Genomic DNA, 27,537 nt, shown 5'->3' with positions numbered 1-27,537 from the left:
GCACAAGCTGACCCTTATTTCCATAAGAAACTGTGGCCGGCATGAGGGGCCGGGGCCATGTGGCCAAGGTGGTTGGGAGACTGGCTGTGTGACTTTTCAGCAAGTTACCCTCTCTGAGCCTCAGTTCCCTCAGCTCGGAAAGCAGGACAACACTGGGTATCATGTAAGGACTGGCATGCAGTGCCCAGCACACGGGAGGTCTGAACAGTCGCTGCTTTCCTCCCTTCCCCCCCCACCCCCCCGGTGGGACCCCCGAGGGGTGGGCCCAAAGCTCGATGTCACTGGGAGTCACCCTTGAGCCATGGTTCTTGCTTCTCAGCGGATGTGCCACGCCCGCCCCGTGGGATCCTCAGCAGTGGGGATGGGGGCAGGGCAGGAGGAGGTGGGGCCAGGGGGCCACAGACGTGCAGCCCCATCTGCCTGGGACCCAGGCGGCAGTGCCGTTGCTGTGTTTGTGTCCAAAGCCCATGTTTCATCGCAGAACCTGACAGTATGTGGATGGGATACTCGGGTGATCGCCTTGACAACAGGCACCTCTAAATCCTCTGTCCCGGCAGATCCGCAGGGGCCCCGCCCTCCTGGCGAGAATGGTGCCGTGTTGCCTCACCTGGGTCTACAGTGTGTGTGTGTGTGTGCGCGCGTGCGCGCGAGTTACATCTCTCGGCAGCTGCCGCCCACGCAAGGCCAGCCAGCTCTTCTTTCTCCTCTTGCCCCCAGGGGAAGGGGCCTTACCTGACGCAGCAGGGGTTTGTGGAGTGTCCACTTGCAGCTTGCCAGGCGGGGGGGGGGGGGGGGGGTCACTGCTCAGCCGGCCACCACCTCTCCCCTCCCCCGGCTCAACTCAGGCGGAGTTGGAGCTCTCTGGGCCACTGTGACACCCCCCCCCCCCGCCGAAGGAGTCCCCGTGACTTTGGGGGAGGCAGCGTCCCTGCCCTCTTCTGAGAGGGAGCCGTATGACCCTGAGTGGGGGTCAGGCAGAGAGGGCAGTGGGGCTGGTTCGTCACCACCCAGCTCTGCTCGTGCGAGAGGACAGAGGAGGACCAGGCACACCTTCCTCACCTCCGACCGGGGGCGCGTCCCACCAGCCCTGGTGTCCTCTGGGGCAGTGTCGGCACGGCCATCCGTGGGTCCTCTGGGGACCAGGGTGGGTCCTCCACTTCTCTTGTAAATGAGGAACAGAACGGAGGTCTGCCTCAGCCCCGAGGGGGCGGGGCTCTGGCCCTGACCCGCAGACACAGGAATCTGCTTTCTTTAAACAAGAGTGGGCATGCACCTGCGCTTGGAGTGGCTGTTAGGTGTGACCCAGACGTTGGGTCAGGTGCTCGCTGACCGCTGACCCAGCCCCTTCGGCCACATTTCCTCAGGCTCCTGTAGCGGACTGAGTGGATCGCAGACTTTGTGGCCAGAACCGCCCAGAGTTCAGGACCAGGCGGGCACAGGAGCCTGCGTTTCTAACATTGCTGAGGAGCTGCTGGTGCCCCTGGCCCGGGAAGCAGACTTGGGGACCCAGCCTCACTGCTGACATTCAGCTTCAACTCCAGGGCTCGCGGGAGGCGCCCAGGGCCCCTAGGAGGCAGGAAGGCCCAGTTAAGAGGTACATCATGCTGCTGAAACCTGAATTTGTGTGTAAATTTCCTGGGGATCCTGGTTCAGGAGGCCTGGTCCCCCTTGTGATCAGTGTTGACAGCACAGAACATCGCAGGGGCCACCTTGCTTCTCGGTGCTGGGGACCAGGCCCCGACATCCGCGGCTGCTCTGTGGTCCATATGTCCCCCTTCTCGACCGGAGGCCTCTGCCTGACCCACGGGAGCCTGCTCCGGGGGACTCGGAACTCCTGCCCGACCCGGTGGCCGGAACCCCAAACGGCTTAAAATCTCTGTCTGTCCTGCTGGCTCTCACCTGCTGACGAGGACCTGGTTAGAGGGCCGGCGGGTCGTGCCCCACCCAGGCTCCAGGCTTACCCACCTGGGTGCCGGGACCCAACACCCGCCCCGGACCAGCCGCTGAATCGCCCGAGGGCGACGCCCCTCACGCCGCAGAGCCTCGGGCAGAAGAGTTCCCTCTGCTGCCCTCCGCGCTGCTCTCCCGGCCCAGGCTTCCTCCTCTGAAGTTTTCCCTCCCAGCCTCCCATGCAGACGTGACACGTGAGAAAGAAAAATGAGCCGACCTCCGGCCCTTATCTGGGGATATGGGGCAGGCGACCGTTCCACCGACCGACCCGCCACGGACACGCCAGGCCCCTCTCTCCGGCGGACGGTGTCCTCCTGCCCTCGTGCTGGCCCCACACCAGTGTCACAAATCACAGCGTTTCTGAGCTGAGGAGACTCCAGGACGAGCTGGACGACCACGCCCGCCCCTCCAGCCGACGGCATGGGCGCAGGGGGAGCGTGCCTGGGCCTCCATCTGAGCGAAGCGATCGGAAGTCGGGGCTGCAAGCTGCGACGCCCCGACCGCGGCCTCGGCCGCAGAGGAATGTGCCGCCGTGAACCGCTTCACACTTGGACTTCCCACCTGCGAGGGGCCGGCAGGGGGCGCTCAGGACACCGCCCTCCCTGGGCTTTGAAGTGGCCACGCCTGCACCTCGGCCAGCAGAGGGTGGGAGCCTGGCGGGCATCACACCTTCCCGCCGGTTGCAGGGTTGCCCGGTGCCTCCTCCGAGGGAGTCACAGATCTGCATAACCCAGAGGAGGGGCGGGGTGGCAGCACAGGGCAGCTGGCAGATGAGAAAGGTCAGCTGTGGGCCCCCCCAGGCCGCAGACCTAACCCCAGCAATGGCTTGGGGTTCCAGGTGCCACCTGGGGGGCTTGGGCTGTTCTCTGTGGGAATTGCTGCAAAGACACTTCCGCTGCTGGGAAGCTGGTGGGGAGCAAGTTCCGGGTCTCCAACTCCACAGAGGGGTCTGAACCCCCAAAGCCAGGATTACGTCGGCCTTTGCCCTTGGATCACAAGCCGGCGGGCTTACTGAGCCAGTTAAGGCAATGAAGCCGTGTGGCCCCCGAGGACTTGATGGGGTTAAGGCTGAGGGAGGGGTGCAGCCCGAACCTGCTGGCAGGGGGACCGACGTCCCCCAGGCTTCCCGCTGCCCGTCATGGCCCCGGGCCCTGGGCAGCCCTCCAGGGTCCTGGCTGCAGGGTGAGGCTGGGTGTGGAAGAAAAGTCACTTTGGGAAGCTTTCCACTCAGGCCTGCCTCGCCGCCAGGGGTGCTCAGAATATTGCTTTTGAGAAGATTCTGAGGCGGGGCCCCAAACGCTCCGTTCCCACAGTGGAGGGCCCCGGACCCGGAGCCCGCGGCCTGGAGGCCGGAGGCAGCGGCACGGGGCCCAGGAGGGAGGGTGGTGGGCCCCGGCGCTGGCCGGGGAGCTGCGTGCCTCTAACCCACTTGACAGATCAGGGAATCGAGGCTCTGGGAGACAAGGCACCCACCCAGGTCACCGCGACCCGGTTCTGCTGGCTCCCAGGGGGCCCAGCACTCTGCTCCTGTCCCACGGCGCCGCAGCCCCTCCCTGTCAGGGGCGACGGAGGCCACATCCGAGCCAGGAAAGCCCTGTGCCAGCACCTAGCCACAGGCCCCCCGGGCTCCGACTCCTCAGGAGACAGGAGCGGCCACAACCCCTGGGTGCCTGCACACCCCATGACCTACTGAGAACCGCAGACGTGCATGTCGAAGGAAGCGGAAGTGAGGACACACGGGGGCCCGAGGGGCCAGGGGCAGCCAGCGCTGCAGTGGGTGGGATTCAGGCCACGCTCAGGCCTGCGCCAAGGCTTCGGTCAGACTTCTGGGAAACGGGGTCCCCCAATCAGGGCAGCAAACCTTGTCTCGATGAGGGTGGGGAGAGCCGGTGGGACAGGTGTGGAGCAGACACACAGTAAATCCTGGGGAAAGCGGCAGGGGCACAAGAGGGAGGGAGGTGGCTTCTGCTGGACAGGCAAACGGGGCCGCATGTCTGAGCCTCCATCCAGCCTGGGGTAAAGCCAGAGGGAGCAGGCGTTGGGGCAGGCTCAGGCCAGGCCACACCGTCAGAAAGCCTGGGCTGAGGTGCCTGGGCCGACCCCTCTGGGACACACTCGTGGCGCCTCGGATGGGCCGGGCCACGCTAGCCGTGAGTGCCAGGGCTCCCGGCCTCACGTCCACGCCCGCTGCCCTGACGCTGCCTGGTGACTCTGGCCCTGCGAGGGCTGGCTGGTGTTCTAGAAAAGCCCACCCTCTGTGTCCTCAGAAGCAGGCCAGCAACTGGCCGACCCCCCAGCACATCCCTGGAGCCCCCTTTCTACCCAGTGGTCTGTCCAAATCCTCCCCGCGTCAAAAGGAATGCTTTCAGCTACAAGTAGCAGACTCCTGGAATAACAGTGTCTTCAGCAAACAAGCTGTTCTTCTCACAGAACAGGGAGTCTTGAGGTGGGGAGCTCAGGGCTATTTCAGTGCTCACGGATACCAGGCTGCTGGGTGAGCGCCTCCTCATGGCCACAACGTGGCTGCACAGCCGTAAGTGTGATATGCTTACACAAAGCCAGAGGGAAAGGAGTGGGTGAGAAAACGTCCACCTAATTAATAAACAAATAACATAATGTGTGCAAGGTGTCCCATAACAGGGGCAGCAAAATCGTAGTTTTCGCTTTTATTAAAAAAAAAAGAAAGAAAGAAAGAAAAAAGAAAACGTCCAGCTAGTGGGAGTTAGCATGAAAGAATCTTGGCTTGGCAGGAAAGTGACAGCTTTTCCCAGCCACTGAGAACCCAGAGTCTCTGTGTGTGACCAGCAGAGCTGCAGAAGCATGTGGACCCATCCAAGGAGAAGGAAACAGCGGGACGGACGCACCAGGCCAGCTTCACGGGCAGCAAAGCGCAGACTGAAAGAGGTGAACTTCGGAACTCTGCCTGAAGTAAGAAAAGTGGAACATGGACCTTGACCCATCACATGAGTAGCTGAACTCTTCAGAACCAGACGGGGAGTGGGGGGGGTCACTCCATGAGGCCTGTCCGACCGGCCACTCCCTGTTCCTGGCCAATCTGAAGACCACCTTAGTGACAGTCTGGCCACGCCGTCTGCTGTCTCAGAGCCCAGCCCGTCTCGTCCCATGTCCTCTGTAGAGTATCACCGGCCCAGCCAAGATCAGCGAGGCCAGAATGGCTCCCAGAAACACATCCAATGCCAGGAACACGCCCTGGTCCTCTGAATGAGGGGTATTTCGGCTGTGCACTCGGGACAGTGCCCCGCACACGGCGCTCCCTCTGTGGAGCTGCCTGTGGGTTGGTGACGCCCGTGCACCGGGCAGCACTGCGAGACAGAGGCAGCCTCCCTCCATGGGTGTCGCTAGCGCCTGGGCCTCATGCTTTCTCAGACAGACCCTGCAGGACAGAGCAGCTGCTGTGAGCGGTGGTCCAAAGAGAAGGGAGACAGTGCCACAGGCATCTGGGAAACCCAGGTGAGACACGATGGTCCTGTGTAGGGTGCTCAGGACGTCGCTCCGTGCTGCCTTCCTGGAGGCTCGGGGATTGGCGACAGTGCCATGTTTCCAGTGTGTTGAGGAGGGCCGTCCGTCAGTGGGGTGTCCCGTGCCTTCCCTCCTCTTCTGGGCCTGCCCCTCGTGGCTGCCGTGTGCTGGGAGCCATGGGGCCACCAGAGCCGAGCCTCTGCTGCGCTCGGGGCCACGGTGGGCGGGGGAGCCTCAGCGCTGGGCGCTGTCCCCACGTCAGCGGTGGGCTTTCCAGGCTGCTGGCCCACGGTAGGATGGGCGGAGACAGGGAGAGCAGCCCTGAGTGTGAGGTTCTCTGGAGGCTGAGACAGACAGAGAAGCTCTCCCACAGACCCCTCCTGTTTCCTGAGCTGAGTGGCAAGGACTTGGCATGCCCGGAGCCTGGGAAAGTCGCATTTTACAGTCCCTGCTGTGTAAGGGATGTAGGGCCCCAGAGAAGCGTTCACGTTGCCCGGATCCAAATTGGTGCTGTCCACTGCTGAGGCTAGTTTCTTTTTCTTCCTGCTTTCGCAAAAATGAGCAAGTTAGCATAGAAGCACTGAGGAGTCCCAGCTGCTCCCGACCCAGGCCCCCGACCCCTTCCTGAGGGCACCCGGAGGCCAGAGGAGGATTGTGGTCCCGGGTGGTGCCTGGACTTGTAAACCCAAGGGCAACGGCAGCCTCTGCTCACGCCGAGCACACGGGGCCCGTGTGGCTGGCAGTGTTTATTGTGTTAAGCTTCTTAGACAAATAGCTATTAAATATGTAAAACTGTTAAATACTACAAATCCCTCCCATCAAATGGCGATGATGAGAAGCTGGCAGTGTTGCCGCACAGTCTAATCCACGAAGTTTGCGTGACTTTGTCAGACAGAGGGGCTGCCACCCAGCTGCTGTAACCACAAAATGGGAGGAGGCCGCACATCAGAGGCCCCTGAGATGAGGGTCTCTGGGGATCTGGCCAAATGATCTAAAGCAGACATCCGGGCCTGCCTGCGGGTTCAACAGCCAGGTCCAGGGGCGGCTTAAGAAATGCTAAATTATTTTCCAAGGAAAACAATGCATAATATAACATACAAAATGCCTAGCACACAGTAGGGACGCAATAAATATTTGTTGAAGGATTTGATGAGCGATGGAACATTTGCATTTTGGTGTAACTTTTATCATTGCGTAATCAAAGAAATCCAAAATTCACAGCAATGCCGCCAAGCCACAGAGCCTGTGGCCTTCCCCATCCCGTGTTCAGCCTGGGTTTCACGTCTGTCCAGCGCCTGCCCCGTGTCGGTCCCAAGGTGACCAGTTGTCCCCTCTTGTTACCGTACGTCTCAGCACCCCAGAAGGCTAACCACACTTTTTACTGAAATACAGACATAGGAGAATATAAATGAGCAAAGAAACTACCTCCCACAAACATAAGGAACTTTAAATGACCTGTGTGCCAGTGTCACTAGCAAATCTGCAAGAAGCCACAAATGGTGCCGCCATGGGTGAGGAAGTGGCAAGACACCAACCACCCCTACGCTGGTCACGGCCCTGCAGAACCCCCACACCCCAGCCCGAGACACGTGCTCGTGCATGCCCGCGCACAGCCCATCCCCTGGCGGGTGCAGAGCCAGGGCCCCCCATCCTCGTGTCAGAGGGTGGGCAGCGTGGCCTCTCCAGGCAAAGTGGTTTTTTTCCAGTGAAGTAGGAATGGGTCAATACTAGGTCTTTTGATATAAACCACCATTTAGTAGAGCAAAAGATAAAAATATTGTCTTTAAAGATGCTGATAAACATCGGATGAAATTCAGCATCCACTCTCTGTGTGTGAAATGCTCCTAATAACATAGAAATCCAAATAAAATAGAGATCCGACGCCCTGGAGCCCTCTTCAGACCCTCAGCTGCTTTTTTCCGCAAGCTCCACGTCTGGCCCCTGTCAGGCATCCCCAGGCTTTCACCACCACACAGCTTGTATAATGCAGACGAGTACTGATATTCCTGACCTGTGTTTTATGTGTCAAATAAGTAACATAAACAGAAAATGCTCACAGGTTTAGCAATAGTAGCAGACTTTTTTTTTAATTGAAGTGTAGCTGATGTACAATATTATACGTTTCAGGTATACAATATAGTGATTCACAGTTTTTAAAGGTTATACTCCAATTATAGTTATTATAAGATATTGGCTATATTCCCTGCGCTGTACAATGAACCCTGTAGCTTATTTTATATAGGACAGTTTCTCTTACCCTCCTAACCCCTAGCTTGCCCCTCCCCCCTTCCCTCTCCACACTGGTAGCCACTACTTTGTGTTCTACATCCGTGAGTCTGTTTCTTTCATGTTTTCTTCACTAGTTTGCTGTATTTTTTAAATTCCACATATGAGTAATATCATACCGTCTTTGTCTTTCTCTGTCTGACTTCTTTCACTTAGCATAATAATCTCTAAGAAGTCCAACACTTCATTCCTTTTTAGTGGCTGAGTAGTATTCCATTGTGTGTGTGCACCACATGTTCACCCATTCATCTGTCGATGGGCATTTAGGTTGCTTCCACGGCTTTGCTATCGTACATGGTGCTGCACTGATCACTGGGGTGCGTGTATCTTTTTGAATTAGTGTTGAGCACCTCCTAAGCATCAAGCTCGGGTGTTGTGCACAGAGTTGGGGCGGGTGGGGAGGGGAGGTAAAGAGACAGGCGCCCCCAAAGGGCCAGCAATGGATGAAGCTCAGGGCCCACACCACCACTGCAGGCAGCGCCGAGTGCAAGGGTCACCCCTGGTAGCAGAACCTTCTCTCTGTGTACCGCCAACCCAAGGCCCCCACTGCCTAGACCGGCGGCAGTGTTGGGGTCGATCACGTGAGGGCCCGGCGAAGGAAGCGGGGCATCTGGCCCGTAGGCAGAGGTGGCCCCCAACACTGTCGGCCAGGGCATCGTGAGAGGAGGGCTGAGAAGGAATGGCCTGGGAGGAGGAGACCAGCTTTGCAAGATGTTACTTAGGCTCGTAGTGGCTTTTTCCCTGGCTCCTGATGGGGATGGTACCTCAGCACTTGTGCATACGGGTCCGCTCTGCTTGGAGGAGAAACTCGGCTCCCAGTGACGCACAGCCTTGGTGGATCAGCGTGGCCTGGAGGGGAGCAGACATTGGCATCCCCCCACCTCCCAGCCGAACTGGGAGAAGGGCTCAGGGAAAAGGGGGCTGGCACAGGTGTCAGTCAAACAACACTTCCCCTGCACCCCACGCTGTTACAGAAGTGGAATCAAGCTACGAATCAGCCTGGGAGCTACCATCAAGAAGGCAAGAAATAACAGATGTTGGAGGAAGAGGAACCCTCGTGTGTTGTTGGCAGGGATGTACAATAAGTCAGTGCAGCCACTGTGGGCAACAGAGTGAAAGTTCCTCAAAAACTAAGAGTAGAGCTACCATACGATCTAGCAATTCTGGTTCTGGGCCTTTGTCTGAAGAAAACAAAAAGAGTAATTCAAAAATGTATATGCACCCCAATGTTCATCGCAGCACTATTTATAAGTGTCTTTACAGCCAAGACGTGGAAGCAACCCAAGCGTCCATCGACAGACGAATGGATAAAGAAGATGTGGCACATATATACAATGGAATATTACTCGGCCATCACAGAGAATGAAATCCTGCCACTTGCGACATGGATGGACCTTGAAAGTATTTTGCTAAGTGACGTAAGTCAGATGGAGAAAGACGGATTGCGCAATTTTACGCATCTGTGGAGTCTGAGAAACAAAACAGAAACAAGCTCATAGACACTCAGCTGTATTGTGTCAGACGGAAACTACACTTGTGGTCGCGGCCGCACTGTAGTGTGTACAGATGTCAAATTATGTTGTTCTACAGCTAAAACTTCTATTTTAAAAAAAGAAAGAACCAGCCGGGGGGTTGCCTTTGCAGGAAACGTGGTCACAGAGGGGCGATGAGGGCAGGCAGTGGTATCAGAGGGCGCTCGACACGGCCTCTGGGACAAGGGTGCAGGGCAGGAGGGAAAGGGGACCTTTCCCACAGTGCATAATTTATTTTTAAACCTGTGAGAGGCAAGCAGATGTTGTCTGGTGGTTTTGCTTACAGGCCCAGAGTTGTCACCAGGGCCCAGCTAGTCTGGGCTTGTTTGTCACCGGCACAGGTCTGCACACAGAGGGGCCAGCAGGAGCCTGGAGCCCCCACCCAGCACACCCCCTCCAGCAGGGGCTGGAGGCCAAGCAGGGCTGCCCCTCCAGCGGGTGGGCGGCCGCCATCTGTCCCCCCGTGGGGCTTCTGGGTGTGGTCCCACCTGAGGCAGAGGGCTGGATCAAATGAGCTTTTGAGGTTCCTTCCCTCACAAGCCCCTAAAGTCTGTTCACTGGAGCCCGTGAAAGGTTAAAAGCATAAAGCAACCATGAATGTAAAAGAGGCAAATGGAAGCTTTGGCTTTCGCCCTCCTCTCCCTGCGAGAGCCGACACCAGGGCCTGCAGCTCTCAGCTTCTAGAGCTGCTGCCTGCCCGCACGCCTCTGGGAACTAAGCCATCAACGGTAGGCTGAGAAGTGAGGCCGCACCGTCTCCGCGCACAAATGACTCTGAAGAGTGTCTGAGATCAAAGGAGCCAGGCGGCTTGTCCCACAACGGCCCCCAGACGGGAATTCACACCCGCCTGGGGCTGGCCCCGCGTGAGGAGGCATCGCCTGCAAAGGTGCATGAGTTTGAACTTTCAAAAGGTGCCCTCCGGCAGCCCCTCCAGGGACAACAAGATGAAAGGGTGACCTTGCTACACCACAGAAGATGCTTTTGTGGGGTCTGCATTGCAGCGGACCCTCTTCACAGGTCCTTGGCTTGAGGCCTCTAGTCCTGCTTTCCACAAACTGTGCCCCTCGCCAGCCAGGCGCAGAGCTGCAAGCTGTGTGGGAGTCCAGTGGGCTGCCCGGTGTGACTTGGAGCCAGAACTCGAAGGACAAAGAGCGAGGACAGGACACATTGGGAGGGACAGCGGTGGACACCTCGGCCAAATGGACGCATAAAACCTTAATCTAGTAGCCGGAGTGGATACACCTGAACTCGTTAACACGACCGATTTCCCTGAACTTCCCCGATTCAGCTGGGAAGCCAAGGACTGGCCACTCGAGTGTGTCACTGTAGCCCTGGTGACAGGAGCACATTCACTCAAAACGTCTCTAAAATGGGGCCCGGAGCGCGGGGCCGGGGGCGCGCGTCCCTGCAGGGGTACTGCTCTCGTAGGGTAGCTTGCACACCCTCGGTGCTCAGTGAGTGTTTGTTGGACACACGATTTGATGCTTGATATAACCTTCCTGAGGGTTAGCCTCTGTCATGGAACAGTGATTCGCCCGGAACTCTTCAAGTGATGTGCGTTAGTTGTTTCTGCTCACTTCAGTTACTGTTTAGCAGTGTTGTCTGAGCATCTGGGTTTGCCCCCGTGGCTCGGACGTGCATGGAGGCTTCAGCTGTCCAAGAAGTTTTCCCAGAACAATCAAACTGCAGGCCACCGTAGTTCACCTGAGCCCTGTGGCCCAAATCCTACGAAAACACTACTTCAGGAAGAACTTAATTTTGTCTGCAAGAAGTGTCCTTGGCTGCTATACACCATAAACTAGTGAGATAGTTGCCAACAGAAATCCTTCCTAGAATAGACAAGTTTCTATTTAAAACTTGCCAACCTAAAAAATACCTACACAAGATTGTCTGTTTCTGCCAGTTTTTCTAAAGCCTGACTCATGGCTACACAATTTACCCTTGATCTTGGCTCACCAAAGATGGTCTTAGTGGTTTGAAAGTCAAGTCGACAGAGTTCTAAATAAGCCCCCCTTTAGCAGTGGATGGAGCAGCTGTCCATCTGGGCCGTTCACTAAACACACACCAAACTCGGGGCACCCCTGCCTGCACCCCCGGGGACGGGACGCCCTCTGGACAGGCCCCAGGTGAGCCCCAAACCCAGGCCGTACCCTCTCACATCTGCCCCCTGAGGAAGCAGAGCTTTGCTCGCCTAGGTGCTCACTGACTGTTCCTGTGACAATGGAACAGAATTAATGAGCGTAAGGGTGGCCGCCCTGGACCCCGGTCCTCGACTGCTTCTGTCAGCAGAGGTACTGGCTAAGGGTAGGTGGTGACCGGGCACAGCTGCCCCTCCACCCCAAATGAGACCAGCCCTCACCAAGCAGCTGTCAGGCCGGCCAGCCAGATTCCAACAGGTGGTCTGTACAGGTTAAAAACTCCCTATCCTGTTACTGGTTCCCAGAGCTATCCAATTCCCCCTTCCTTCTTCTGGGGAGAACTTTGTTATGAATAGAAACTTTGCATCTCAAGGTGCGTTCTCTGTCCTTCCCTCCCGGGCAGGAGACCCTCAGACCAGACGCAGAGGAGCAGAGCCCGTGGTGCTGAGTCCCCTCCTGCCAGTGGGGGGCGCCCTGAGCCGCCCGACCGGACATCAGTGCTCACGTTGGCAGTTCAGGCCAAGATGTGGACAGGGGTTCAGGGACCCGCTTCCCAGCCCACCAGCCAGGAGAAAAGGACTAAGATGAGGGGCTAAATGATCCCTAAGGCCCTCGGCCCCAAAGTTCTACCACCTTACCGGGCTCACGAGCCCACTCACACTCTGGCCCTTCCCAGTGCAGGGGCGCTGGGCAGGTGGGCAGGGGCAGGGGGGCGGGGTTCGGGGAGGCTGGAGGAAGGCACTGGGGCTTGGCACGAGCAGGCACTAGCTGCGTGACCTTGGACGAGCGCCTTAGCCTCTCTGACCCTTGGGGTCCTCTTCCAAGGCGGGGATGCGGTGCCTCCCTGTCAGGGCGGTGAACAGGGGCGCAGACCCGCGAGCGCAGCGGCTGCCACCGGCTCCTCACAGCCTTCCCCTCCCCCGACCACATCCCTGTCACTAAGAATTCATGGTCTCCCCAGATGTGTTGAAGTTCCTTAAAGAGGCCTCGACAAACCATGGATCCTCTCAGTTTCCTCATTTTAAAAAGCTGAATGACACTTTCAACAACTTGTACTGCAAACGTTACCATGGAATCCAATGGAAAGTTACGTAAAAGTCCTCGCGCAGTCTAAACGTGACGCGAACGTTATTTATTGCCAGGACGCGCTCACCGTGGCGACTGATTCCGTGGGCACTTCACGTATTAAAAGTGGATCTTGCCACAAATGCTCATGGTTCAAGGAAGTCTCTGTCCTGGTTTTTCACGGTTCATGGTGGGGGAATGAGCTTCATTTGACAACCTAAGAGAAAGAAAAGTAGATAATTAACTCTGGTGTTTTTCCTTTTACCTTTTCATTGTTTTAGCTCGTTGGTTTTCTCTTGTTTTGTTTTTCTTTTCTCAAGTGACCACGCCTGAATACAGGCTGTATCCTCAGTAACAGAATGATCTGGGCAGTTCCGAGGTGTGTCAGTCTCTCTCATGCCTCCCCAGCCAGCCAGACCCGCCCCGGTGGCAGCCGTCCTGCTGATCGGTGACCAGTTGCCTGGGACAGCAAAAAGGGAAGGGGACTGTTTCCCCTGGTCCCACGTCCCACTGAGAAAGGTTCAGGGGAGGCTGGTGTGGTGACCAGACAAGGCGGGGCTTCCGGGAGACTCCAGACAGCCAAAAAGGAAAGTCAGGAATCGCAGACTCACCCCCTACCACCCTTCTGTCAGGCAGGGTCACACTGGTCAGCCCCGAACTTCAGCTGAGATCCGAAGCACAGTCAGTGGTGCGTCCGAAGAAAGGATGAGCGAGAGCCCCGCCGGGGGCCACCTGGCGGGGTTTGTCCCCGGGGCTGCGGTTGGAAGAGGTGGCCCTGGCCCGCGGCGAGCCGTGGGGCGTGGAGGAGGGAGGTGGTCTTGAGACAGGCCGTCTGCACTCCTGCTTGGCGTGGCGCCGCGGTCAGTTCCTTTCCCATGAAAGACCCTCCCAAGTCCTGCTAGGGAAGCCAGTGAGTCCTAAACAAGCCACGTTCATTCGGCATTTGACTTTATGACGTCCTTCGCCGTCTGCAGTAGCTCTGGGCAGTGAATGTTTATCAGTGAGGCCCGGAGCGCCACCGCCTGCGACTGGAAAGTACAGTTGCGGTGTCTGGACAAGACGCGCTTTGTCTTCTCGCGGAAGGGAGTCGCTGGTCCGGCTGGAACTGCACGATGACCCAGGACCGGGGGGGTCTCATTTTGCTTGAGACCCAGATGCGGAGGAGGGCGCCTTGTCAGGGCCCTTTCGGAGACCCCAGCAGCACCCTCCGGCTCCTGGGGAAATTCCCAGGCTCCCGGGCAGTCAGCCTGGTGCTGGCAGCCCTCTTCCCGGGTGAGTAACCGAGGTCTGAGAAGCTGTGCCTTTGCCCCAGATTATACAGCTAACAAGTGGTGGGTCCAGGGTTCCAAACCAGAATCCAAACCCAGGTCCGTACTCAAGTAGGCAGGCACGCGCACGCGCAGGCACACGTGTGCACACACCTGCACACGCTGCTGAGGGCAGCTCAGAAGGCTGCCCGGGCCCAAGGGCCTTCACGCAGGCACTGCGGCCACAGAGCATCCAGGGTCAGGCTTGGGGCTGCGGGAAGAGCAGCTCCGTCTCTGGTCCCATCTGCAGACTCTGCCGGTGCCGTTTAGCAGAGAAGCCCTAAGTCCCCACAGATCACTCTTTACTGTTTAAAGAACAAGGCAGGTGGGGCCTGGCAGCCCACGGAGCTGCCAGCACCCTCTCCTGAGGTCTGCGTGCCTGCAGGGCATCTGACCGCCCTGAATTCTAATCCTGGAAGCAGGAGCGCCAGCCCTCTCACCCGGCTAGTCCTGAGAGGGTGGGGCAGGGGTTGTTTCTGGAAGTCCAAGCTAGAGCCCGCCCCTCGGCTTCAGACTCCGGAAGCACCTGTTCCCTGTGTCATGTCCTCCTCTGCTTGGACCAGCTCAAATAGATGCAGGTGTCTGCAGCGATACTCTGACCCCCAGATCCTGCATCTGCCCCCAGCTGGGCCTACGCTTGCCCCCTTCTGGAGGTGAAGAATGTGCTGGCGAGCAAATGAACCCTCGGGCCTGTTCTTTCTTAGCTGGAAAACAAGCCGGTCGGCTGAGGTATTGCTCAGTGAGTCCTCACCTCCAGCCCTCCCACCCCTTCATGGGAGAGCCAGGCCTGGAGAGCTGCCCCCTCGTCCCGGGAGGGGGCCTGCCAGGCCCGCTGCCCACAGACGCTGAGTGAGAAAGGGAGCCACTGCCCAATGCCACCGAGCACCGGGGTGATGGCTTGGGGCACAGCGTTGTCATAGCGATAGCTGGTTACTGCACCCAAGCATGGTTTTGAGAATAAAACGAGACATTAGACGGTTTCGTGTGTCACACACACACACGCACTATCGTTGAGACACCGTCGCCTGACAGTCTCTGCCGGTGTCTGAGATCCAGCTGTTCGCTGGGAATTCCTTTCTCCCCGGTTCTTCTCTTCCCTCCACCCATCTCAGGACCGTGCAAGGGTCTGATCACAGACGCTGTGCTCTGTAGGCAACTCCCTGGCGTCTCCCTACCCTCCGGGTGCGGTTCTGCTACCTCAGGTGGGGCAGGGCACCACCAGGACAGTGGCCCCAGACGGAGGAGCATCCGCAAGCCCCTCGAAGCCTTCCTGGGCCGCCATCTCCACCCTCCTCCCCAGCCGCCCCACAGCTAGTCCTGTGTGTCTGTTCCCTTGCTCAGCTCTGCCGGCTGCGTTCCCAGCCAGGCCCCCGTGAGATGCACTCAGGGAACCTCTTCCACACCAATGAGTCCCGCGGCACCGCCCCCCTCCAGACCCCGCTGTGTGATTTAATAAACACAGACGCCTCCATCTTCCCCCCACACCAAGCTGCCTTCCCTCCTCCCCAAGGGGAGCTGTCGTGCTTGCCATCGTGGCCTTTCCTGGCAACTTCTAGTTGACTTGGGGACACACAGCCTCTCCGGTCTGCACAGGTGTGGCTTCCCTCCACCTTTGGCAAACTGCCCTCAGGCCCAATGCAAACATAGTAATTTTGCTCTCTCCATCTCTTCCTTTTAAATTTCCTCCACAGCTTCCCCAGGAGTAAGGAGGCTCAGACAAGCTGAGCAAAACCCAGGTGCCCCTGAATCTCGCTGAGCCTCAATTTCCTCATCCATAAAATGGGGGTGTCCTTTCCACGAGGTGTGGCTGAGCCAGAGGCAGCTGTGCTCACCTCCAGCAGGTGCCGGACGCCTCTCCTTCCTCTTTGTGTGTGTCTCTGCCCCTGTCTCTCTGCCTGTGTCTTTCTCTGTCTCTGTCTCTGCTTCCACCCCTAACGGTCATGCCCTGGCTACCTGGCCTCAACGCTGAGCCCTGGGCGTCCAGAAGACGCACAAAGGAGCCCCTGCCGTGCTCACTGCCCTTCTTAAGTCACTCCTAGTTCAAGGGTAGCGTCTGAATCTGCCCTTGGCCCAAGAGGCAGAAGGCCCAGGGGGCTGATGGGAAACTGAGGGGACGGCCAGCTTCTCTGCAGGAGCTGGCACTTGAGACAGACAGGCAGCAGAAGCCAAAGCCAGAAGACACCCAGAGAGCAGGTAACGAGAAGCGGGGTCGGCGCAGGGGCCACCTAAGGGGGGCTGCGCGTCCTGGGCCGACCGTCTTCCTTCCCTCTCCTGACCCCTCCTGATCCGAAGGCTGCATGAGCCCCTGCAGCCCAGGCGGGAGGGTCGGCCTGAGCCGCGGCCACATCGGCCCTTCCGTGTCTGGGGGTGCGTCTTGTCTTCAGCCAGGCCTTCGAGGGGCCCGGCCGCACCCTGACCCCTTGTCATCCCCAGTCCTTGGCTCTCCCAGGATCGCGTCCCCTTCAAAGTGGCCACACAAGCTAGCTTGACGAGCTAATCCCAAAACCTGAAAGAAATGAGGCACCATTGAAAGCAGTCAGGCAGATGTCACCTAGAGGATGGCTTTCCCTCTCCTCTGCCCAGAAGGCTGGTAAGTGGGGACCTCAGACAGGTCTGGGCCACCAGCATGGACTGTCTGAGCACTTTCTCCTCACGGCCTTCTCATCTAGAGCAGAGTCGGAGGGGATTCAAAAGCAACAGGAGAGAAACCTGGAAAAGCAGGTTTTCTCCTCATTGTAGTAATTCTTTAAGTATGATAACCATAGTAACAGCTAGTGCTTATTGGTCACGTATTACTTGTCAGGTGTGTTTTCAGTTTAAGCCACTGAACCCTGTGGCACAGATACTACCATCATCCCCATTATTTTACAGATGTGGAAACTGAGGCACAGACAGGGCAGCACCAGGAGTCTCACCCTGCGTTCTCACTTCAGAGCCTGAACTCCTAACAACCGCTGTCCTTTGCAGTTTTCAGGGAACTGTCAGAAGCTAAGAGATCTGTAACATTTCAGGCTTTGGGGTCAGATGCGATCTCCTCGCCTCTCCAGCTGCTGTGACCGTGGGGAAGGATTTAACCTCTCTGAGTCCCAGGTTCCTCATGTGTGTGACAAAGTAGGCCTACTGTCAGGCTTAAATGGCATGAATTCTGTTACAGATGACGCGGCCCTCCTGGTCAGAGCCGAGCCTCCAGGCTGAGAGGGGCTGGTGAGGGCGGAGTCTGAGGACTGTCCCTTGGGCAGGAGTTTTCCTTTGTCCCCTCGGTTGCCGCCCTCCTTCCTCTACCCCACAGAGTGCTTTCTGATGGTTCTGGAAGCCCTCCTGCCTACCCATTTCTGTCCAGGGCGACTCCCCAGCTTGCGTCTGCTGGTTCCCAGTGTGGCTTCACGCTCATGACATAGAATCACAGAGTCCCCTCAAAACCCGTGTTCTCGAAGGAGTGGAGGGCCAGAGGCCTGAAGTGGTCTGTCCCGTGTCACAGGCTGTGCAGTACAGACGGTCACCAGCCGAGCAGGGGCTGGATCCGCTCACCACAACCAGGTGCTGTGCACCCTGAGCGCCAGGCACCCGTCCAAGTGAGCAAAGACGTGTGAAGCTTTGCCCTCCTGGCTGCAGCCGATAGGGGACGAGATTATAACCGACAGACGCTGCGCAAGGGGCCGCAGCAGGAAACGATGGCGGAGGTGGGGAGGGCGTGGTGCTCCCACGAGGGACGAGGGAACCCCATCTTCTGAGCAAGCCACCCGCGCAGGGCGTCCCACAGGCCGGGTGGGCGGTGCCAGCTTCCCGCCCGCTCGCGGGGGCCCTGCTCCCCCGCCAGCTTACGTGTGGCCTCCTGCCCTGCCTTTCGGGCCCAGGCTCTCTGAGCACCTACTGTTTACAACAGAGCAGGGAAAGAGTGCGGCTCCTCCCAGAATGGGGCGCAGGGGCTGGGAAACCAGCAGCTGCTCTGGACAGAAATCTCTGCAGAAAAGAGAACATCTGGAAGCAGCCCTCTGACCTCCATGCCACAGGGCGGGAATGTACCAGCTTGCAGAAGCGTCTGGGCGACAGAGCTGCGCGGGTTTCAGCACCACTCCCCACGGCCGTGGGCAGGCACAGGGACTCCCAGAAGGGGAGAGGGCAGTAACCCCTCTTATCCTCAAGCCTTTCTGTGCCTTCCCTCACTGTCGTTACCACATCTGTGAACATCTAGATGCCAGAGAAACAGGGCACTGGATGAGGTCTCCAGTAGCCACGTTCTTGGGCAAATTTTTCCCCTTTAAACGAAGTAAGTCTATTAAAGAGTACGAAAGACAACAAACAACTCTGGACACATGGCCTGTTGAGGCTAAAAGAAATGCAGGTTTCTTCACTGGGGAAAGGCTTTGGGGCGACATCTCGACTCTGGGCAATAGAGCACAGCTAACACCTGGGAGGAAGGCTCTCGTGCTCCGGCGTCTCGAACGTTGGTGACTCTTGTGTGGCGTTTGCTGTGCTGTGCTGTGTTGTGTTGCACACTTGCCTTTCTTTCTGGGAGGTTGTGCATCTCCGATCTTCTCCTTCCTTGGAAATTTTTAGCAAGTAGGCAAATTCACAAGTATGAAATCCATGGGTAATGAGGATTGACTATACGTATGTACACATACATGCAGTCTCAGGGTATGTACATGTGAGACGGGCACCAAACATAGGCTGCACTGAAGTTGCCATCCGTGTATTGTACTACTTTGCTGTGCCCTGTTTGCTCCAAGCACTGGGACTGAAACGCTGAGAGACACAGAGTTGCTGCTCGCAGAGGCTTTATTCTTTTTTTTTTTTTAAATGTTGAGCCTTCTTTTAATTTATTTATTTTTATTTATTTTTTGGCTGTGTTGGGTCTTCGTTTCTCTGCGAGGGCTTTCTCTAGTTGCAGCGAGCGGGGGCCACTCTTCATCGCGGTGCGAGGGCCTCTCACTGTCGTGGCCTCTCCCGTTGCGGAGCACAGGCTCCGGACGCGCAGGCCCAGCGGCCATGGCTCACGGGCCTAGTTGCTCCGCGGCATGTGGGATCTTCCCAGACCAGGGCTCAAACCCGTGTCCCCTGCATTAGCAGGCAGATTCTCAACCACTGCGCCACCAGGGAAGCCCTTCCTAACGGCGTGAAGACGTCTGTCTGGGGAGGGGAGAAGGCGAGGTGGCTGGTGGCCTGGAGGCCCGAAGTGGCTGGCGAGGCTCCAGAGCCCCAGGCCTGGGGTGCGCTTAGTTCTGTGGACGAGAATGGGGCTGGTGGGAGTGGTTAGTGGGATTTTGACTCTTTATGTAATTGTGGGTTTTTAATGAGAAGGTATAGTCATGTAGCATAATATACTAACAAAACTTTAAATAACAAAAGCCAAGCATATCCAAGTTCCTTCAAGAGTGGCCTCCAGAGCCCTAAGAAACACCCAGCAGCAGAACTTGGATAAGGAGGGAGAAAGCTACAGAGGTCCGAGGCGCAGCTAATGGAGCAGGAGGAAGCCCCAGAGATGCGCTGCCACAGAGCCGAGGCAGACAGAGGGAGGCCAAGCAAGAGGATTCTCTTTTAGATTTGGCCCGAGTACCTCCGTGGCGCCTTGACAAGCGCACTTTGATGTGTCAGAGTGCAGGAGGCCACGTGGAGGGAAGGGTGGCGAGTGGTGTTTACAGAAAGCGTTTTGAGGAATTTGACTATAAAGAGAATCAGAGTAATGGAACAGTAGCTGGAGGGGGGTGAGGAGGCCAGAGGGGTTCTCTTGTTTCTTTATGTGGGAGGCCCTAAAGCACATCAGTTTGCCAGTGAGGATGACCAAATCCTAAAGAAAGACCAGTAATTCACAACGGAGGAGGGCGTAATAGGAGGAAAGAAGACCTACACAATGAGAGGGAAAGGGGTCTGAAACTCCTGTGAAATAACTGATCTTTGTTAGGAGGAAAGACCTTCTCCAGTTGTATCTGGATGGAATAAAGAGAGAAGGGTGCATATAGGAGTATAGACTTGGGAGGAAGTACAATGATAGTGTAATACATCACGGGCTTCCCTGGTGGCACAGTAGTTAGGAATCTGCCTGCCAATGCAGGGGACACGGGTTCGAGTCCTGGTCCGGGAAGATCCCACATGCCACGGAGCAACTAAGCCCGTGCGCCACAACTACCGAGCCAGTGCTCTAGTGCCCGCGAGCCACAACTACTGAGCCCGCGTGCCACAACTACTGAAGCCCGTGTGCCTAGAGCCCGTGCTCAGCGACGAGAGAATCCACTGCAATGAGAAGCCCGCGCACCACAACGAAGAGTAGGCCCCGCTCGCCGCAACTAGAGAAAGCCCACGCGCAGCAACGAAGACCCAGCGCAGCCAAAAGTAAATAAATAAATAAATTTATTAAAGAATACATCATAAAATATGATTTAATATTTGTAACTTTATAAAACTTCTCGTATAAAAGAGTTCACAAGTCTGAACTCAATCTTTGGTTAACAAACTCAGTTTGGGGGTCTGAAAATATAGTCACCGTATCATGCTGGGTCATTTACAAAATTTTGCATGCATAGAGTTTTAACTGCAAAATGGCAGGAGGTGAGAGGAGCTGGTCCCATCCAACTGCTTGCATCAAACTAACCCCAAGGGACCTTAGGGAGTGGCCAGGGACTAGAGGCCAGCCCACAGAAGGCCAGCAGGGGCACATGCCTGGCAGAAGGCGGAAGTGACCCAGGAAAGGCACTGGTCAGCGGCAAAGCCCTGTATCCTACCTTCAGTGGCAGCTGCTGCCTCCTAAGCTCAGAAACAAAGGCTTAATTCGGAGATCAGGCTCCCGCTGGGATGGGAGGAGGAGCTAGCGCAGCGGTTCCTCAAACTTCCTACCACCAAGAATTCTTTTTATCTTTCCCACCCCGCCTCCATTGACCCACCCTGTGTCGGGAAGGTTTCTCTTACAAAATTGCATTTAGTAACAATGAATTCTTCAAGAATCAAAGATATTTATAGTTTCCAGCCAAAGTTTTATTGAATAAAGTCCTGAGTTTGTTTAATTAATTATTTTAACAAATATGTATTCATCAGTAATGGTAGACATGGATGTCGAGCCCTCTAGGGTAAGAGTCAGAAGTCACCATGCAGTGAGGAGTTACCCTCCTCAGGACGTCTGTGCAGGAGGAGAGGGGAGCGGGGACGAGGCAGGGAAGGAAGAGGAGGCAGAGGTGGGTCAGGGGCAGCTTCCCAGAGGCACCCCTGAGCCGGGACTTGAAGGAGAAGAAGGACAAATAAGAGTTTCCAAGTAGGGCTTCCCTGGTAGCGCAGTGGTTAAGAATCCGCTTGCCAATGCCAGGGACATGGGTTCGAGCCCTGGTCCGGGAAGATCCCACATGCCGCAGAGAAACTAAGCCCGTGCGCTATGACTACTGAGCCCACGAGCCACGACTACTGAGCCCGCGAGCCACGACTACTGAGCCCGCGAGCCACGACTACTGAGCCCACGAGCCACAACTACTGAGCCCGTGCGCCTAGAGCACGAGCTCCACAACAAGAGAAGCCACCGCAATGAGAAACCCGCGCACTGCAACGAGGAGTACTAGAGAAAGCCCGTGCACAGCAATGAAGACCCAAAGCAGCCAAAAAGAAAAAAAGAAAAGAAAAAAAGTTTCTAGGCAGATAGAAGGGCGTTCGGTTGTGGACCCCCCAGAGAACGGGAACAGCCTGAGGCTTAAAGAAAATAGCTGCAATTCACTGAGGCCGTGCTGCGCGTCGGGGTCCAGGCTGAGCACTCACACGCGTCACGTGATCCGCTCCTCCTAACGTTGCACACATTTCACAGGTGAGGATGTCTGAGGCTGCATGGCTGGGAAGTGAGGGAATTGGGCCCCAGGGCTGACAGCCACCGACTCTGCAAGTGTGTTTGGCCCACAGCAAGCAGCTTGTCGTCACTGGAAAGGGACAGTGGGAAGACAGGCCAGGACCTGAGGGTGCTGGTGCGGCTCGGCTGCGCCACGTTGGTCTGCAGAGCTGCTCCAGTGCCGGCGGGGAGTGGGCAGAGTGCAGTGCAGACGCGAGCACAGAGCCATGCACTGCACCGCTGCACAGTCACCCTGCAAACACAGAGAAAGCGGGGCATCTTCTTGGGCCTTATTTCACATTAATGTCCAGTTCATGTTAGATTTTCCAAAATATTGTCCCTGGATGCCCCCTCTAAGCTGGCATCTTGTAAACACCCAGGGGCTCATGGCACACCCTGGCTTCCTCTTGGCATCCAAGTCTGTCTCGGCTGCTGAATGAGCCCAGCTCTGACTCTTTCTGGGTGGAATCCACGTAGATTTGCTTCCTATCTGTAACTTTCCCTAATTCAACCTCCTGTCACATACACTTGTCACAGCTGTAAAGGAAGGAGAAGAGCTGTGATCTTGCCCTGACCATCTGCCACATTTGCAAGGAATACTGTCCCTATAGAAGCTGATTTTGGAATGGAGTCATGGAGGAAGCTGAGATAAATAAGTGTCTCCTTTTCTGGACAATTCCTTGAGATGGAATCTACTCCAGAAGGCAAGGCACTTAGTTTCCGCCCAGAAACTGATGTCACTTGGGCAACAGTATTCCACCTGAAAGTGACAGTGACAATGAATTGGTATCATAGACGCAGCTGGACCTCGCCACGGCACATTCACAAGTGGATGTGACATGTCACACGCCACCCAATTCCAGGTCATAGAGGCAAGAGGACACCTTTGAAACTTAAAGATAGCTTTAGTTTAAGGAAAAGAGGAAAGAATATGCTCAGGAATAACCGTTTGGATTCAATTCTCGTTCAGAGTGGCACAAACATCAAATATAAATAGGTTTACAGAGGCTTTACGTAGACTGTGGGTGATCGATTCATGGCCGGCTGTTAAGGGTAGCTCAAGACGACCGGGCTATTTTGAGGCCAAGCTCTGGGAGGCACCCTCTCGCCCCCACAAACTGTTCCCTGGGCGCTTTCAGAGAGAAGCTGCGCCTGTGCAGCCCACCCTCTGACTCTCCTTTTAAGGCCATCAGGGATCTGAGCCCGGCAGGCAGGGAGCAGGCAGGGCAGCTGGATGCCTGCGAAGAGCTTGACTCTGAAGTGTCTAAAAGGGAGCCTGACAGCCTGGGCCTCACAGAAGAGGCACCGGTCACACAGACCCTCTGCCCCGGTGCCCAGAGGAGCCATCTGGAGCTGAGCTGAGCTGGAACAGACCCTTGGCTGGTAGGTTCCCTGAGTCCCTCTCCCAGAAACAGTCCCAACAGGAGCAATGAAGGTAAAGGCAGAGGTGACAATGAGACTAATAGCGACGCATTCTTACTGTGATCCCCAGAATGAAATATGAACAAAGGTGTTGGCCACAAGCAGGCATAGGAGGTAGAGTGTTGAACACAGGGGCTAAGCTAAGAGGGTTCCCAAGAGCAAGCCAAACTCCCTCAGTTAGTGGGCCAGATAGTCTGGAAAGTTATTTGAGAAAAGCAAGTGATGTGTTATTTGAGAAAGCAAGTGATATTTACATTATTAACACAGAGCAGGGTAACATGATAGAAACCCGTTTAAAATCAAAAAACCAAAAACCTTGGAAGAAAATGCACTGCCCTGGAGGAGAAGCTGTGACCTTGTGAGGGAGCTTCCTACGTGGCCCCCGGGATGGGCGGAGTGGGCGAGCCCCCATCCCTGGAGATGCTCATGCAGAGGCCAGGCGCCCCCACCCCAGGGCAGGGGGAAAGGAACATCTGACCTGCACAAGCGGGAAGCTTGAAGCCCTGCCCTGTCTGAGTTTGGAACCTATGATTGAAAGAACGTTGTGGCTTTTTTAGAAACTGAAGTTTCTCTTACAACGGCATAAACTAAAACAATCAATCGTACTTAGATATGTGTCACATCACAGTAGATTATTGTTTGACTAATAGAAACGGGTCAAATTTGCCGATCTAAGCAATGGTAAGATGTAAACTTAGATTGCTCTGTTGATGACAGATTGAACTGAATCTGATCAAGCTTCTAACCCCAACTACCGATTTATAGGGAAAGACAAGCACAGGAGCTACAGGAACATAATCAGTGACACCCAGAAAGTGGGAAACTGCAGTACAAAGCACCTGGCTTCTTTGACCTTTGAGTTTCAAGAGACTGAAAGAGCTTAATACAGAGAGGGGTCGGCGCGAGAGGGGGAGACTGAAGAGAGAGATTGATTTATTTGGCTCCAGGTCTGAATGAACTGTAAATAGACATTTGTGAGACAATCGAGACAATTTGAACATAGACTGGATATTTCGTTGAGAAATTAGAGTTAATCTTTTAAAGTATGATTATGAAATTGTGATTATATTTTAAAATATGATCATTATCTTTTAGAGGGTTGAAATATTTACAGATGATGTTATAGGATTTCATCTGATTTCTTCACATCAAATAGATTCTTTAGAATCAAATAGAAGATTTCTTTCTTCTATTTAATAGAAGATACAGAACAGGAGGCACTGAAGTATCAGGAGGGCTCAAAACTGGCTGTAAATTTTGAGCAAATGAAGATCTCATGTTAACGTTTTCTCCAGTGTAAAATCCCATACGGATTTTCCTCATAGAATTACGAGGGACACGGGACAAGACAAGGTCATTAAGGGGAGAAGAGAAAGTTAAAATGCCCCTCAAAACTACACCAAACTTCCTGATAAGTTTTGTTTGTTTGTTTGTTTGTTTGTTTGTTTTGCGGTACGTGGGCCTCTCACTGCTGTGGTCTCTCCCGTTGCGGAGCACAGGCTCCGGACGCGCAGGCTCAGCGGCCATGGCTCACGGGCCCAGCCGCTCCGCGGCATGCGGGATCTTCCCGGACCGGGGCACGAACCCGCGTCCCCTGCGTAGGCAGGCGGACTCTCAACCACTGCGCCACCAGGGAAGCCCTCCTGATAAGTTTTGACCAGTAACTTGTTTCCCTCCAATCTGTGAAAACTGTAAGAAAGAATGTGGTTTTTTTCTTAGTTTTGAAGTGTTGATATTTGACATTACACCAAACTTCCAATGGAATAAAAAAGGCATTGGTGATTTTCCCTGGAGTTTTTCTTTAATTGTTTTGTGGGGGACATATTGGCTCTAAGCATTTATTAGCGTGTCTTTTTGAGGGAAACTCTACACCCTTCAATATCATTTTCTTTGTTAGAGTTTTGTAATGTTTGCTAAAGGTTAAATTCCTTTCACCTTCATGAAGCCTGAGGGAAGTCAGAATTCTCTGTGATTTTCTCCAGACGACCCAGAGACTTTGTACACCTCTTTCTGAAAAGGCTAGGGTTTCAGTTTCATAATTCGACAGATAAGCAAGACTAGTGTTCTGGCCATGCCATTGCCTAACTGCCCAACAGTCCTGAAATACAGCAGGCATGCGCTCTGCAGTTAGCCCCATCCTTGCCCCACCTACCCACCCCCAAAATATTTGTGGCTTATGAAAATAGCACCATGAAAACAATAGTTTTTATTAGTTAATAATTAGGAAATGATCAGGTATATCTCTTGATGTCAACATGGCTGGTTAAAAGTGAGATACTCTGTCAAACAACCTAATTTTTTACCAACTCAAACCAAATTACCAGTTGGATTTTTCTCATTAAGTTAGCTGATTACTAGATTGCATCCACACTCAAAATAAAATATTGTGAGGAGGTTGGCAAAAATGGAAGAGGAGTTATTAAATGTAGAATTCTAAATTTACAAAACTTTACCTAAAACTTTTTTTTAATGACAAAATATCATTATGGAGGTCTATAAAATAAGGAAAACCACCCATATTGGGTGTATTAATTTGGATGTCTTTTCTTCTGCATTATTATATTCATGTTTTCACATACCTTTGGTCATGGCGCACAGACAACTTTCATTCTGTGGATTTCATGTAATGTTCTGCCCTAATATTCTGCAGTGTTACCACAAGGGCTTCACGGGCACTACTTTTAAGGGCTGCAGAGTTCCTAGGTAGTCAGTATTTCATAAATTGCTCAATCATTCCCAATTGTTAGCTTTTAAGGAACTTAAAACAGAAACACCGTCTGGACGAGGTTTTTATTTATCTAGATGTGCTTCATGTCAGGACCCCCCCAGCCAACAGCCCACATGGGCCGAGTCCCAGTGCTTTTCTCAAAGGGAACCGTACACCGCACAAGAAGCAGCTGAGGCTTCAACACATGACCTTCGTGTTAGGATCCCAGCCTCCCTCTGAGGCACAACACAAGAGTCACTAAGTGCTTGGCTTCTTTCTCAGGAAGAATCGCCAGCACAGTCTCCCTTCTGCTCTGCTCCCCCTAGAACCTATGTTCCTCTGTGTTGACTGTCTCCCTTCCCCCAACATAAGATGAGCTCCAGAGGACTGGTGTCTGTTCAGGCCTGGCATGGAGATGGTGCTCAGCTGGTATCTGGGGGAACAAATGAGCCTTGCAAACTCATCCCCAAGATCCTCAAACCCCTGGCTTTTCTTTGTTCTCAAGTCCCAGCTCACATGGTTCATACTCTTTTCAGAGCCTGCAGAAAGGAATATGACCAACCACCCTGGCTCTTTGACATTACCCAGGGTCTCCTGTCCCTGACCCTGTGTCTTTCTCCCTGTTCACACCTTCCCCTTCCCTCTGAGAAGTTTCACAAGGATCCTACAAATGGGGAATGTTCTATGACATTTAAGGCTTCCAGAGCCTCAGAGCCTGGGAGCGGGATGGTTGGCAGTTCTCCGGGAGGCCTTCCCCAAGCCTACAAGCTTCCAGAGATCCGTGCACTGCACCCCTCCCAGGAAGCAGTGATGACAGAGTTCGTACAGTCCAAGATGACCTCCTGAGACGCTAGCCAACATTTCAGGGTTTGTAGGTGGATGTTCTTAGCATCCTAAATGAAGAGGAAAAACAGCAACGTCGTCACAAACGGACCAGCAGCGTCTTCACCCTCTAGGCCAGCCTCATGGCTCTGAACAATCAATTCAAAAAGTAAATGAGATTATCAAAACGGGAAGAAAACAGAATCCAGGTGCAGGTTTTGAAATAGTTAAAAATAAATGTTAGGAAAGAAAACCAAAACTAAACAGGTACTCTTAACAAGTCGATTACAAGTGTTAATATTTGAAAGACAGCCTTGAATTGAAATGTTTGGTCAGGCCGTATATTACAGCATGTTTCAACCTTTGGCTTAGAAAATGTGGTCATTATAATGGCAAGCTTTCCTTTTTCCTTTTTAAACTTTTTCCAGTTAGGGCAGGTCAGCCTCGGGGTTACCAGATCTCTCTTCTGAGCAAAGGAGAAGAAAGGCAAAATTACCTGTGATATATAAGGAAAACACATGTACCCCTTGCCAGTGACACAGGAAATCAGTAGAAGCCAACTCCTATTAAATCAAAAGGCATTAAGTTAAATGCAAGAAAAGCAAGTCTTTTCTTGCGTTTTCTTGGGGGTGTAGTTACTACTTGAAGTAAACAGCCCACTCACTGGGATTTAGAACTTCATTAAATGGACATTGTGCTCATGACTTTGTGGCCATTTTCTACCATGAGCGCCTACACAAAATCTTCACCCACGAATCTCAGCGGCGTTTGTAGCCTTGGGTCCTTAGAGCATCATAACATCACATTTCATTTGAAAGGAACATACTGAAGTTCAAGAAGTAAAAGGATTTACTGGTAGCAGAAAACAAAGAAAACCCAGAGAGAGAGTGCAGTAGCATAAAACAAATACTGTCTTAATTTCAGTCCTACCACCAGTCATCTACCTGAGCAAACCCCGTCAACTTCCCCATTTCCACAGAAATACTGTGTTCTGATGTTTTTCTCCCCTCCTTTCTCTCTCTCCCTCTCT

This window comes from Leucopleurus acutus, assembly GCF_964270905.1.
Source record: "Leucopleurus acutus genome assembly, chromosome: 15".
In the NCBI taxonomy this organism is placed as follows: Eukaryota; Metazoa; Chordata; class Mammalia; order Artiodactyla; family Delphinidae; genus Leucopleurus; species Leucopleurus acutus.
Note: the sequence above shows the minus strand (reverse complement) of the source record.